A 12,172-nucleotide genomic window follows, 5' to 3' on the forward strand; every position below is an offset into this window, starting at 1 on the left:
CATCAGGGCGGCAGGTAGACTAGTGGTTAGAGTGTAGAGGAGGCAGGTAGCCTAGTGGTTAGAGTGTAGGGGCGGCAGGTAGTCTAGTGGTTAGAGTGTAGGGGAGGCAGGTAGTCTAGTGGTTAGAGTGTAGGGGTGGCAGGTAGTCTAGTGGTTAGAGTGTAGGGGTGGCAGGTAGTCTAGTGGTTAGAGTGTAGAGGAGGCAGGTAGTCTAGTGGTTAGAGTGTAGGGGAGGCAGGTAGCCTAGTGGTTAGAGTGTAGGGGAGGCAGGTAGACTAGTGGTTAGAGTGTAGGGGAGGCAGGTAGACTAGTGGTTAGAGTGTAGGGGCGGCAGGTAGCCTAGTGGTTAGAGTGTAGGGGAGGCAGGTAGCCTAGTGGTTAGAGTGTAGAGGAGGCAGGTAGCCTAGTGGTTAGAGTGTAGAGGAGGCAGGTAGTCTAGTGGTTAGAGTGTAGGGGAGGCAGGTAGCCTAGTGGTTAGAGTGTAGGGGAGGCAGGTAGACTAGTGGTTAGAGTGTAGGGGAGGCAGGTAGACTAGTGGTTAGAGTGTAGAGGAGGCAGGTAGACTACTGGTTAGAGTGTAGAGGTGGCAGGTAGCCTAGTGGTTAGAGTGTAGGGGAGGCAGGTAGCCTAGTGGTTAGAGTGTAGAGGAGGCAGGTAGACTAGTGGTTAGAGTGTAGGGGAGGCAGGTAGACTAGTGGTTAGAGTGTAGAGGCGGCAGGTAGACTAGTGGTTAGAGTTTAGAGGCGGCAGGTAGTCTAGTGGTTAGAGTGTAGAGGAGGCAGGTAGACTAGTGGTTAGAGTGTAGAGGTGGCAGGTAGTCTAGTGGTTAGAGTGTAGAGGCGGCAGGTAGTCTAGTGGTTAGAGTGTAGAGGAGGCAGGTAGACTAGTGGTTAGAGTGTAGAGGAGGCAGGTAGACTAGTGGTTAGAGTGTAGAGGAGGCAGGTAGTCTAGTGGTTAGAGTGTAGAGGAGGCAGGTAGACTAGTGGTTAGAGTGTAGAGGAGGCAGGTAGACTAGTGGTTAGAGTGGAGGGGCGGCAGGTAGACTAGTGGTTAGAGTGTAGAGGAGGCAGGTAGACTAGTGGTTAGAGTGTAGAGGAGGCAGTAGACTAGTGGTTAGAGTGTAGAGGAGGCAGGTAGACTAGTGGTTAGAGTGGAGGGGCGGCAGGTAGACTAGTGGTTAGAGTGTAGAGGTGGCAGGTAGCCTAGTGGTTAGAGTGTAGAGGAGGCAGGTAGACTACTGGTTAGAGTGTAGAGGAGGCAGGTAGACTAGTGGTTAGAGTGTAGAGGAGGCAGGTAGACTACTGGTTAGAGTGTAGAGGAGGCAGGTAGCCTAGTGGTTAGAGTGTAGAGGCGGCAGGTAGCCTAGTGGTTAGAGTGTAGAGGAGGCAGGTAGACTAGTGGTTAGAGTGTAGAGGAGGCAGGTAGACTAGTGGTTAGAGTGTAGAGGAGGCAGGTAGACTAGTGGTTAGAGTGTAGAGGAGGCAGGTAGACTAGTGGTTAGAGTGTAGAGGAGGCAGGTAGACTAGTGGTTAGAGTGTAGGGGCGGCAGGGTAGACTAGTGGTTAGAGTGTAGAGGAGGCAGGTAGACTAGTGGTTAGAGTGTAGAGGAGGCAGGTAGACTAGTGGTTAGAGTGTAGAGGTGGCAGGTAGACTACTGGTTAGAGTGGAGGGGCGGCAGGTAGACTAGTGGTTAGAGTGTAGAGGAGGCAGGTAGACTAGTGGTTAGAGTGGAGGGGCGGCAGGTAGACTAGTGGTTAGAGTGTAGAGGAGGCAGGTAGACTAGTGGTTAGAGTGGAGGGGCGGCAGGTAGACTAGTGGTTAGAGTGTAGAGGAGGCAGGTAACCTAGTGGTTAGAGTGGAGGGGCGGCAGGTAGACTAGTGGTTAGAGTGGAGGGGCGGCAGGTAGACTAGTGGTTAGAGTGTAGAGGCGGCAGGTAGACTAGTGGTTAGAGTGGAGGGGCGGCAGGTAGACTACTGGTTAGAGTGTAGAGGTGGCAGGGTAGACTACTGGTTAGAGTGTAGAGGAGGCAGGTAACCTAGTGGTTAGAGTGTAGAGGAGGCAGGTAACCTAGTGGTTAGAGTGTAGAGGTGGCAGGGTAGACTACTGGTTAGAGTGTAGAGGAGGCAGGTAGACTACTGGTTAGAGTGTAGAGGTGGCAGGGTAGACTACTGGTTAGAGTGTAGAGGAGGCAGGTAGTCTAGTGGTTAGAGTGTAGAGGAGGCAGGTACTCTAGTGGTTAGAGTGTAGAGGAGGCAGGTAGTCTAGTGGTTAGAGTGTAGAGGAGGCAGGTAGTCTAGTGGTTAGAGTGTAGAGGCGGCAGGTAGACTACTGGTTAGCGTGTAGAGGAGGCAGGTAGACTAGTGGTTAGAGTGTAGAGGCGGCAGGTAGACTACTGGTTAGAGTGTAGAGGAGGCAGGTAGACTAGTGGTTAGAGTGTAGAGGAGGCAGGTAGTCTAGTGGTTAGAGTGTAGAGGAGGCAGGTAGTCTAGTGGTTAGAGTGTAGAGGAGGCAGAGTGGTTAGGAGTGTAGGGAGGCAGGTAGCAGTGGTTAGAGTGTAGAGGAGGCAGGTAGTCTAGTGGTTAGAGTGTAGAGGAGGCAGGTAGACTAGTGGTTAGAGTGTAGAGGAGGCAGGTAGACTAGTGGTTAGAGTGTAGAGGCGGCAGGTAGACTAGTGGTTAGAGTGTAGAGGAGGCAGGTAGCCTAGTGGTTAGAGTGTAGAGGAGGCAGGGGTAGTCTAGTGGTTAGAGTGTAGAGGGCGGCAGGGTAGCCTAGTGGTTAGAGTGTAGAGGAGGCAGGTAGTCTAGTGGTTAGAGTGTAGAGGAGGCAGGTAGACTAGTGGTTAGAGTGTAGAGGAGGCAGGTACTCTAGTGGTTAGAGTGTAGAGGCGGCAGGGTAGTCTAGTGGTTAGAGTGTAGAGGCGGCAGGGTAGCCTAGTGGTTAGAGTGTAGAGGTGGCAGGGTAGTCTAGTGGTTAGAGTGTAGAGGTGGCAGGTAGCCTAGTGGTTAGAGTGTAGGGGAGGCAGGTAGTCTAGTGGTTAGAGTGTAGAGGTGGCAGGTAGCCTAGTGGTTAGAGTGTAGGGGAGGCAGGTAGTCTAGTGGTTAGAGTGTAGAGGTGGCAGGGTAGCCTAGTGGTTAGAGTGTAGAGGTGGCAGGGTAGTCTAGTGGTTAGAGTGTAGAGGTGGCAGGGTCGCCTAGTGGTTAGAGTGTAGAGGTGGCAGGGTCGTCTAGTGGTTAGAGTGTAGAGGTGGCAGGGTCGTCTAGTGGTTAGAGTGTAGAGGTGGCAGGGTAGCCTAGTGGTTAGAGTGTAGAGGTGGCAGGGTAGTCTAGTGGTTAGAGTGTAGAGGTGGTAGGGTAGAGGGGGTAGGGTAGAGGAGGTAGGGTGTAGGGTAGAGTGGGTAGGGTAGAGGGGGTAGGGTAGAGTGGGTAGGGTAGAGGGGGTAGGGTAGAGGAGGTTGGGTAGAGGAGGTAGGGTAGAGGGGGTAGGGTAGAGGAGGTAGGGTGTAGGGTAGAGGGGGTAGGGTAGAGTGGGTAGGGTAGAGGGGGTAGGGTAGAGTGGGTAGGGTAGAGGGGTAGGGTAGAGGAGGTTGGGTAGAGGAGGTAGGGTAGAGGGGGTAGAGGAGGTAGGGTAGAGGGGTAGGGTAGAGGGGGTAGGGTAGAGGAGGTAGGGTAGAGGGGGTAGGGTAGAGTGGGTAGGGTAGAGGAGGTAGGGGTAGGGTAGAGGTAGGGTAGAGGGTAGTAGGGGGTAGGGTAGAGTGAGGTAGGGTAGGGATAAAGGGGGCAGGGAGGTGGGGTAGAGTGGGTAGGGTAGAGTGGGTAGGGTAGAGGGGTAGGGTAGAGGAGGAGGTAGGGGTAGGGTAGAGGGGTAGGGTAGAGGGGTAGGGTAGAGGTAGGGTAGAGGGGTAGGGTAGAGGGGTAGGGTAGAGGAGGTGGGGTAGAGTGGGTAGGGTAGAGGGGTAGGGGGTAGTGGTAGAGTGGGTAGGGTAGAGTGGGTAGGGTAGAGGGGTAGGGTAGAGGAGGTAGGGTAGAGTGGGTAGGGTAGGGGGGCAGAGGGGGTAGGGTAGAGGAGGTAGGGTAGAGTGGGTAGGGTAGAGGGGGTAGGGTAGAGGGGGTAGGGTAATAATATAGATACATACTATAGTGTACTTACAGGTAAGTAGTTAGGTGGCTGAGGTTGTCAGGTACAGCTGATAGTCCCAGTTCAGAACAGTCCGCCAGAACAAAGATACCATCCTCCTCACACTGACACGGAGAAGGGCACAGTCCTGCCCCCGATGAGTCCTTCTGCCCCCCGCGCTCGTGCCCCAACACACCCCACGACCAGCACAGCACCATCAACACACACAGCATCTCTCTCTCTGTCAGTCTCTCTCTCCCTGTCAGTCTCTCTCTCTCTCTGTCAGTCTCTCCAGTCTTGTCAGTCTCTCTCTCTGTCAGTCTCTTCAGTCTTGTCAGTCTCTCTCTCTGTCAGTCTCTCCAGGCTTGTCTGTCTCTCTCTCTCTCTGTCAGTCTCTCCAGGCTTGTCGGTCTCTCTCTCTCTCTCTGTCAGTCTCTCCAGGCTTGTCAGTCTCTCTCTCTCTCTCTCTGTCAGTCTCTCCAGGCTTGTCAGTCTCTCTCTCTCTCTCTGTCAGTCTCTCCAGGCTTGTCAGTCTCTCTCTCTCTCTCTGTCAGTCTCTCCAGGCTTGTCAGTCTCTTTCGCTCTCTGTCAGTCTCTCCAGGCTTGTCAGTCTCTCTCTCTCTCTCTCTCTCTCTCTCTCTCTCTCTCTCTCTCTCCCTCTCTCTGTCAGTCTCTACAGGCTTGTCAGTCTCTCTCTCTCTCTCTCTCTGTCAGTCTCTCCAGTCTTGTCAGTCTCTCTCTCTTTCTGTCAGTCAATCCAGTCTTGTCAGTCTCTCTCTCTCCAGTTGGTATACCAGTCAGCAGTTAGGTCCCATAGTTTGCGTAACACATCTCTTTGGTTGCCTTCTCCCTCTGCTCTATCTCTTCTTCTGTATCAATCTGCCTCCCACCTCTCTCTCTCTCTCTCTCTCTTTTGAAACATGTACCTATTGTATAGTGAGTTCATCAGCTCTGAATGTGCTGTGTTGATTGGCTCAAAGTTTTGGAGCTGGGCTGGAACATTTCAGATGAGGGGAGGGCCCTAGATCCCTTTCTCTTTGAGTCTGGGAGGGAGAAAATAGGAGGAAGAGTGGAACAGAGAGCAGTGGAGAGGAGGGGAAGAGAGAGGAGGGGGGAGGAGGGGAAGAGAGAGGAGGGGGAGGAGGGGAAGAGAGAGGAGGGGGAGGAGGGGAACAGAGAGGAGGGGGAGGGAGGGCAAGAGAGAGGGAGGGGGAGGGGAAGAGAGGGAGGGGGGGGAAGAGGAGGAGGGAGGGGAAGGGAAGGAGAGGGGGGGGAGGGGAAGAGAGAGGAGGGGGGAGGAGGGGAAGAGAGAGGAGGGGGAGGGGAAGAGAGGGGAGGGAAGGGAGGAAGAGAGAGGAGGGGAGGGGAAGAGAGAGGAGGGGAGGAGGAGAAGAGGGGGAGGGCAAGAGAGGGGAGGGGGGGAACAGAGAGAGAGGGAGGGGGAGGGGAAGAGAGAGGAGGGGAGGAAGGAGAGAGGAGGGGGAGGGAAGAGAGAGGGGGAGGAGGGGAAGAGAGAGGAGGGGAGGAGGGGAAGAGAGAGGAGGGGGGAGGAAGAGAGAGGGAGGGGGAGGAGGGGAAGAGAGAGGAGGGGGAGGGAAGAGAGAGGAGGGGAGGAGGGGAAGAGAGAGGAGGGGAGAGGGGGGAAGAGAGAGGAGGGGGAGGAGGAAGAGAGAGGAGGGGGAGGAGGGGAAGAGAGAGGAGGGGGGGAGGGGGGAGAGAGGAGGAGGGAGGAGGGGAAGAGAGAGGAGGGGGAGGGGAAGAGAGAGGAGGGGGAGGAGGGGAAGAGAGAGGAGGGGGAGGGAGGGGAAGAGAGAGAGGGGGGGAGGGGAAGAGAGAGGAGGGGGGAGGAGGGGAAGAGAGAGGAGGGGGGAGGAGGGGAAGAGAGAGGAGGGAGAGGAGAGGAAGAGAGAGGAGGGGGAAGGGGAAGAGGAGAGGGAGGGGGGAAGAGAGAGGATGGGGGAGGAGGGGAAGAGAGGAAGGGGGGAGGGGAAGAGAGAGGAGGGGGAGGGAAGAGAGAGGAGAGGAGGGAAGGAGGGGAAGGGAGGAGAGGAGAGGAAGAGAGAGGAGGGGGGAGAAGGGGAAGAGAGAGGAGAAAGGAGGGGAAGAGAGAGGAGGGGGGAGGAGGGGAAGAGAGAGGAGTGGAGAGGAAGAGAGAGGAGGAGGGAGGAGAGGAGAGAAAGAGAGAGGAGGGGCGAGGAGGGGAAGAGAGAGGAGAAAGGAGGGGAAGAGAGAGGAGGGGGGAGGAGGGGAAGAGAGAGGAGTGGAGAGGATGGGAAGAGAGAGGAGTGGAGAGGAGGGGAAGAGAGAGGTGGAGGGTGAGATGGGGTGAGAGGTGGGTAAGATGTAGGTGGGTGAGAGATGGGTGAGAGGTGGGTGTGGGTTGAGAGGTGGCTGAGAGGGGTGAGAGGTGGGGAGATGGGGGTGAGATGGGTGTGGGGTGAGAGGGGAGGGAGAGGTGAGTGAGATGGGGTGAGAGGTGGGTGTGGGTGTGGGTTGAGAGGTGGGTGAGAGGTGGGTGAGAGGTGGGTGAGAGGTGGGTGTGGGTTGAGAGGTGGCTGAGAGGGTGAGAGGTGGGGAGATGGGGTGAGATGGGGTGTGGGGGTGAGAGGGGTGAGAGGTGAGGAGATGGGGTGAGAGGTGGGTGTGGGTGTGGGTTGAGAGGTGGGTGAGAGGTGGGTGAGAGGCGGGGTGGGGTGAGAGGTGGGCGAGAGGGGGGAGGGGTGAGAGGGCAGGGTGAGAGGGGGAGGTAGGGAGAAGGGGTGAGAAGGGTGAGAAGTGGTGTGGATTGAGAGGTGGGTGAGAGGTGGGTGAGGACAGGTGAGAGAGTGTGTGAGGTGGGTGAGAGGGGGCGAGAGTTGGGTGAGGGGGGTGGGAGTGAGAGGTGGGTGAGAGGCGGGTGAGATGGTGTGGGCTGAGAGGTGGGTGAGAGAGGGAGGGGCGAGGTGGGTGAGAGATGGGGTGAGAGGGTGTCAGAGGTGGGTGAGATGTGGGTGAGAGGCGGGTGAGATGGGGTGTGGGGTGAGAGGAAAAGATAGGGGGTGTGGGGTGAGAGGTGGGTGAGAGATGGGTGAGAGGGTGTGAGAGGTGGGTGAGATGTGGGTGAGAGGTGGGTGAGATGGGGTGAGAGGTGGGTAAGATGGAGGTGGGTGAGATGCGGGTGTGTGTTGAGAGGTGGTTGAGAGGTGGGTGAGAGGTGGGTGTGGGTTGAGAGGTGGGTGAGAGGGGTGAGAGGTGGGTGAGATGGGGGTGTGTGTTGAGAGGTGGTTGAGAGGTGGGTGAGAGGTGGGTGAGAGGAGGTGTGGGTTGAGAGGTGGGTGAGAGGGGTGAGAGGTGGGTGAGATGGGGTGAGATGGGGTGTGGGGTGAGAGGGGTGAGAGGTGGGTGAGATGGGGTGAGAGGTGGGTGGGGTGTGGGTTGAGAGGTGGGTGAGAGGTGGGTGAGAGGCGGGTGTGGGGTGAGAGGTGGGCGAGATGGGTGAGAGGGTGAGAGGTGGGTGAGAGGAGGGTGAGAGAGGGTGAGAGGGGTGAGAGGTGGGTGAGAGGTGGGTGAGATGGGGTGAGAAGTGGGTGAGAAGTGGGTGTGGATTGAGAGGTGGGTGATAGGCAGGTGAGATGGGGGAGGGGTGAGAGGTGGGTTAGAGGGGGTGTTGGGGAGAGGTGGATGAGAGATGGGTGAGAGGGTGTGAGAGGTGGGTGAGATGTGGGTGAGAGGCGGGGTGAGATGGGGTGTTAGGTGAGAGGTGGGTGAAGGTGGATGAGAGATGGGTGAGAGTTGAGTGAGAGGGGTGTGGGGTGAAGGTGGGTGATAGGTGGGTGAGAGGCATGAGAGTGGGTGAGAGGGGGGTTAGAGGTGGGTGAGAGGGGTGAAGGTGGGTGAGATGGGGGTGAGAGGTGGGTGTGGGGTTGAGAGGTGGGTGAGAGGTGGGTGAGATGGGGTGAGAGGTGGGTGAGACGGGGTGAGAGAGTGGGGAAGGGGGTTAGAGGTGGGGGAGGTGGGTGAAGAGGGGGTGAGAGATGGGTGAGAGGGTGTGAGAGGTGGGTGGATGTGGAAGAGAGTGGGTGAGGTGGGTGAGATGGGGTGAAGTGGGTAAGATGGAGGTGGGTGAGATGCGGGTGTGTGTTGAAGGTGGTTGAGAGGTGGGGGAGAGGTGGGGAAGGTGGGTGTGGGTTGAGAGGTGGGTGAGAGGGTGAGAGGTGGGTGAGATGGGAGTGAGATGGGGTGAGGGTGAGAGGGTGAGAGGTGGGTGAGATGCGGGTGTGTGTTGAGAGGTGGTTGAGAGGTGGGTGAGAGGTGGGTGAGAGGTGGGTGTGGGTTGAGAGGTGGGTGAGAGGGGTGAGAGGTGGGTGAGATGGGGGTGAGATGGGGTGTGGGGTGAGAGGGTGTGAGAAGTGGGTGAGATGGGGTGAGAGGTGGGTGGGTGTGGGTTGAGAGGTGGGTGAGAGGTGGGTGAGAGGGGGTGAGAGGTGGGTGAGATGGGGGTGAGAAGTGGGTGAGAAGTGGGTGTGGATTGAGAGGTGGGTGAGAGGTGGGTGAGACGGGTGAGAGGTGTGTGTGAGGTGGGTGAGAGGGGGCGAGAGTTGGGTGAGAGGGGTGTGGGGTGAGAGGTGGGTGAGAGGCGGGGTGAGATGAGGTGTGGGGTGAGAGGTGGGTGAGAGAGGGTGTGGGGCGAGAGGTGGGTGATAGATGGGTGAGAGGGTGTCAGAGGTGGGTGAGATGTGGGTGAGAGGCGGGTGAGATGGGGTGTGGGGTGAGAGGTGGGTGATAGGGGGTGTGGGGTGAGAGGTGGGTGAGAGATGGGTGAGAGGGTGTGAGAGGTGGGTGAGATGTGGGTTAGAGGTGGGTGAGATGGGGTGAGAGGTGGGTAAGATGGAGGTGGGTGAGATGCGGGTGTGTGTTGAGAGGTGGTTGAGAGGTGGGTGAGAGGTGGGTGGGTTGAGAGGTGGGTGAGAGGGGTGAGAGGTGGGTGAGATGGGGGGGTGAGATGGGGTGTGGGGGTGAGAGGTGTGAGAGGTGGGTGAGATGCGGGTGTGTGTTGAAGGTGGTTGAGAGGTGGGTGAGAGGTGGGTGAGAGGTGGGTGGGTTGAGAGGTGGGTGAGAGGGGTGAGAGGTGGGTGAGATGGGGTGAGATGGGGTGTGGGTGAGAGGGTGTGAGAGGTGGGTGAGATGGGGTGAGAGGTGGTGTGGGTGTGGGTTGAGAGGTGGGTGAGAGGTGGGTGAGAGGCGGGGTGGGGTGAGAGGTGGGCGAGATGTGGTGAGAGGGTGTGAGAGGTGGGTGAGAGGGGGTGAGAGGTGGGTGAGAGGGGGTGAGAGGTGGGTGAGAGGTGGGTGAGATGGGGGTGAGAAGTGGGTGAGAAGTGGGTGTGGATTGAGAGGTGGGTGATAGGCGGGTGAGATGGGGTGTGGGGTGAGAGGTGGGTGAGAGGGGGTGTTGGGTGAGAGGTGGATGAGAGATGGGTGAGAGGGTGTGAGAGGTGGGTGAGATGTGGGTGAGAGAGATGGGGTGTGGGGTGAGAGGTGGGTGAGAGGTGGATGAGAGATGGGTGAGAGTTGGGTGAGAGGGGGTGTGGGGTGAGAGGTGGGTGATAGGTGGGTGAGAGGCGGTGAGAGGTGGGTGAGAGGGGGGTAGAGGTGGGTGAGAGGGGGTGAGAGGTGGGTGAGAGGGGTGAGAGGTGGTGTGGGTTGAGAGGTGGGTGAGAGGTGGGTGAGATGGGGTGAGAGGTGGGTGAGACGGGGTGAGAGGTGGGTGAGAGGGGGTTAGAGGTGGGCGAGAGGTGGGTGAGAGGGGGGTGAGAGATGGGTGAGAGGGTGTGAGAGGTGGGTGAGATGTGGGTGAGAGGTGGGTGAGAGGTGGGTGAGATGGGGTGAGAGGTGGGTAAGATGGAGGTGGGTGAGATGCGGGTGTGTGTTGAGAGGTGGTTGAGAGGTGGGTGAGAGGTGGGTGAGAGGTGGGTGTGGGTGAGAGGTGGGTGAGAGGGGTGGAGGTGGGTGAGATGGGGTGAGATGGGGTGTGGGGTGAGAGGGTGTGAGAGGTGGGTGAGATGCGGGTGTGTGTTGAGAGGTGGTTGAGAGGTGGGTGAGAGGTGGTGAGAGGTGGGTGTGGGTTGAGAGGTGGGTGAGAGGGGTGAGAGGTGGGGGAGATGGGGGTGAGATGGGGTGGGGTGAGAGGGTGAGAGGTGGGTGAGATGGGGTGAGGGGTGGGTGTGGGTGTGGGTTGAGAGGTGGGTGAGAGGTGGGTGAGAGGCGGGTGTGGGGTGGGTGAGATGGGGGTGAGAAGTGGGTGAGAAGTGGGGTGGATTGAGAGGTGGGTGATGGGTGAGATGGGGTGTGGGGTGAGAGGTGGGTGAGAGGGGGTGGGGGTGAGAGGTGGATGAGAGATGGGTGAGAGGGTGTGAGAGGTGGGTGAGATGTGGGTTAGAGGTGGGTGAGATGGGGTGAGAGGTGGGTAAGATGGAGGTGGGTGAGATGCGGGTGTGGGTTGAGAGGTGGTTGAGAGGTGGGTGAGAGGTGGGTGAGGTGGGGTGAGAGGTGGGTGAGAGGGGTGAGAGGTGGGTGAGATGGGGGTGAGATGGGGTGTGGGGTGAGAGGGTGGGTGAGAGTGGGTGAGATGCGGGTGTGTTGAGAGGTGGTTGAGAGGTGGGTGAGAGGTGGGTGAGAGGTGGGTGTGGGTTGAGAGGTGGGTGAGAGGGGGTGAGAGGTGGGTGAGATGGGGGTGAGATGGGGTGTGGGGTGAGAGGGTGTGAGAGGTGGGTGAGATGGGGTGAGAGGTGGGTGTGGGTGTGGGTTGAGAGGTGGGTGAGAGGTGGGTGAGAGGCGGGTGTGGGGTGAGAGAGTGTGGTGAGAGGGTGTGAGAGGTGGGTGAGAGGGGGTGAGAGGTGGGTGAGAGGGGGGGAGGTGGGTGAGAGGTGGGTGAGATGGGGGTGAGAAGTGGGTGAGAAGTGGGTGTGGATTGAGAGGTGGGTGATAGGCGGGTGAGATGGGGTGTGGGGTGAGAGGTGGGTGAGAGGGGTGTTGGGTGAGAGGTGGATGAGAGATAGGTGAGAGGGTGTGAGAGGTGGGTGAGATGTGGGTGAGAGGCGGGTGAGATGGGGTGTGGGGTGAGAGGTGGGTGAGAGGTGGATGAGATGGGTGAGAGTTGGGTGAGAGGGGTGGGTGAGAGGTGGGTGATAGGTGGGTGAGGGTGAGAGGTGGGTGAGAGGGGGAGAGGTGGGTGAGAGGGGTGAGAGGTGGGGTGAGATGGGGTGAGAGGTGGGTGTGGGTTGGAGGTGGGTGAGAGGTGGGTGAGATGGGGGTGAGGTGGGTGAGGGGGTGAGAGGTGGGTGAGAGGGGTTGAGAGGTGGGCGAGAGGTGGGTGAGAGGGGGTGAGATGGGTGAGAGGTGGGTGAGATGGGTGGGTGAGAGGTGGGTAAGAGATGGGGGAGAGGTGGGTAAGATGGAGGTGGGTGAGATGCGGGTGTGTGTTGAGAGGTGGTTGAGAGGTGGGTGAGAGGTGGGTGAGAGGTGGGTGTGGGTTGAGAGGTGGGTGAGAGGGGTGAGAGGTGGGTGAGATGGGGTGAGAGGGGTGTGGGGTGAGAGGGTGTGAGAGGTGGGTGAGATGCGGGTGTGTGTTGAGAGGTGGTTGAGAGGTGGGTGAGAGGTGGGTGAGAGGTGGGTGTGGGTTGAGGGTGGGTGAGAGGGGTGAGAGGTGGGTGAGATGGGGTGAGATGGGGTGTGGGGGTGAGAGGGTGAGAGGTGGGTGAGAGGGGTGAGAGGTGGGTGTGGGTGTGGGTTGAGAGGTGGGTGAGAGGTGGGTGAGAGGCGGGTGTGAGGGTGGGTGAGATGGGGTGAGAAGTGGGTGAGAAGGGTGTGGATTGAGAGGTGGGTGAGAGGCGGGTGAGATGGGTGTGGGTGAGAGGTGGGTGAGAGGGGGTGGGGGTGAGAGGTGGATGAGAGATGGGTGAGAGGGTGAGAGGTGGGTGAGAGGTGGGTGAGAGGGGGTGAGATGGGGTGTGGGTGAGAGGTGGGTGAGATGGGGTGAGAGGTGGGTGAGAGGTGGGTGTGAGATTGAGAGGTGGGTGAGAG

At 58.7% G+C, this 12,172-nt stretch overlaps 1 long non-coding RNA gene across 1 annotated transcript; it reads left to right on the forward strand.

Annotated features, from left to right (window-relative positions):
• Window positions 1-222: 222 nt before the first annotated feature.
• LOC127921775 (uncharacterized) lies at window positions 223-1,647 on the forward strand. Its single transcript, XR_008109537.1, has 4 exons — window positions 223-430; window positions 847-974; window positions 1,326-1,517; window positions 1,583-1,647. It is a non-coding gene; the product is annotated as an uncharacterized LOC127921775 (long non-coding RNA).
• Window positions 1,648-12,172: the final 10,525 nt, after the last annotated feature.

The sequence above is a fragment of the Oncorhynchus keta genome, unplaced genomic scaffold (genome assembly GCF_023373465.1).
Source record: "Oncorhynchus keta strain PuntledgeMale-10-30-2019 unplaced genomic scaffold, Oket_V2 Un_contig_2352_pilon_pilon, whole genome shotgun sequence".
In the NCBI taxonomy this organism is placed as follows: Eukaryota; Metazoa; Chordata; class Actinopteri; order Salmoniformes; family Salmonidae; genus Oncorhynchus; species Oncorhynchus keta.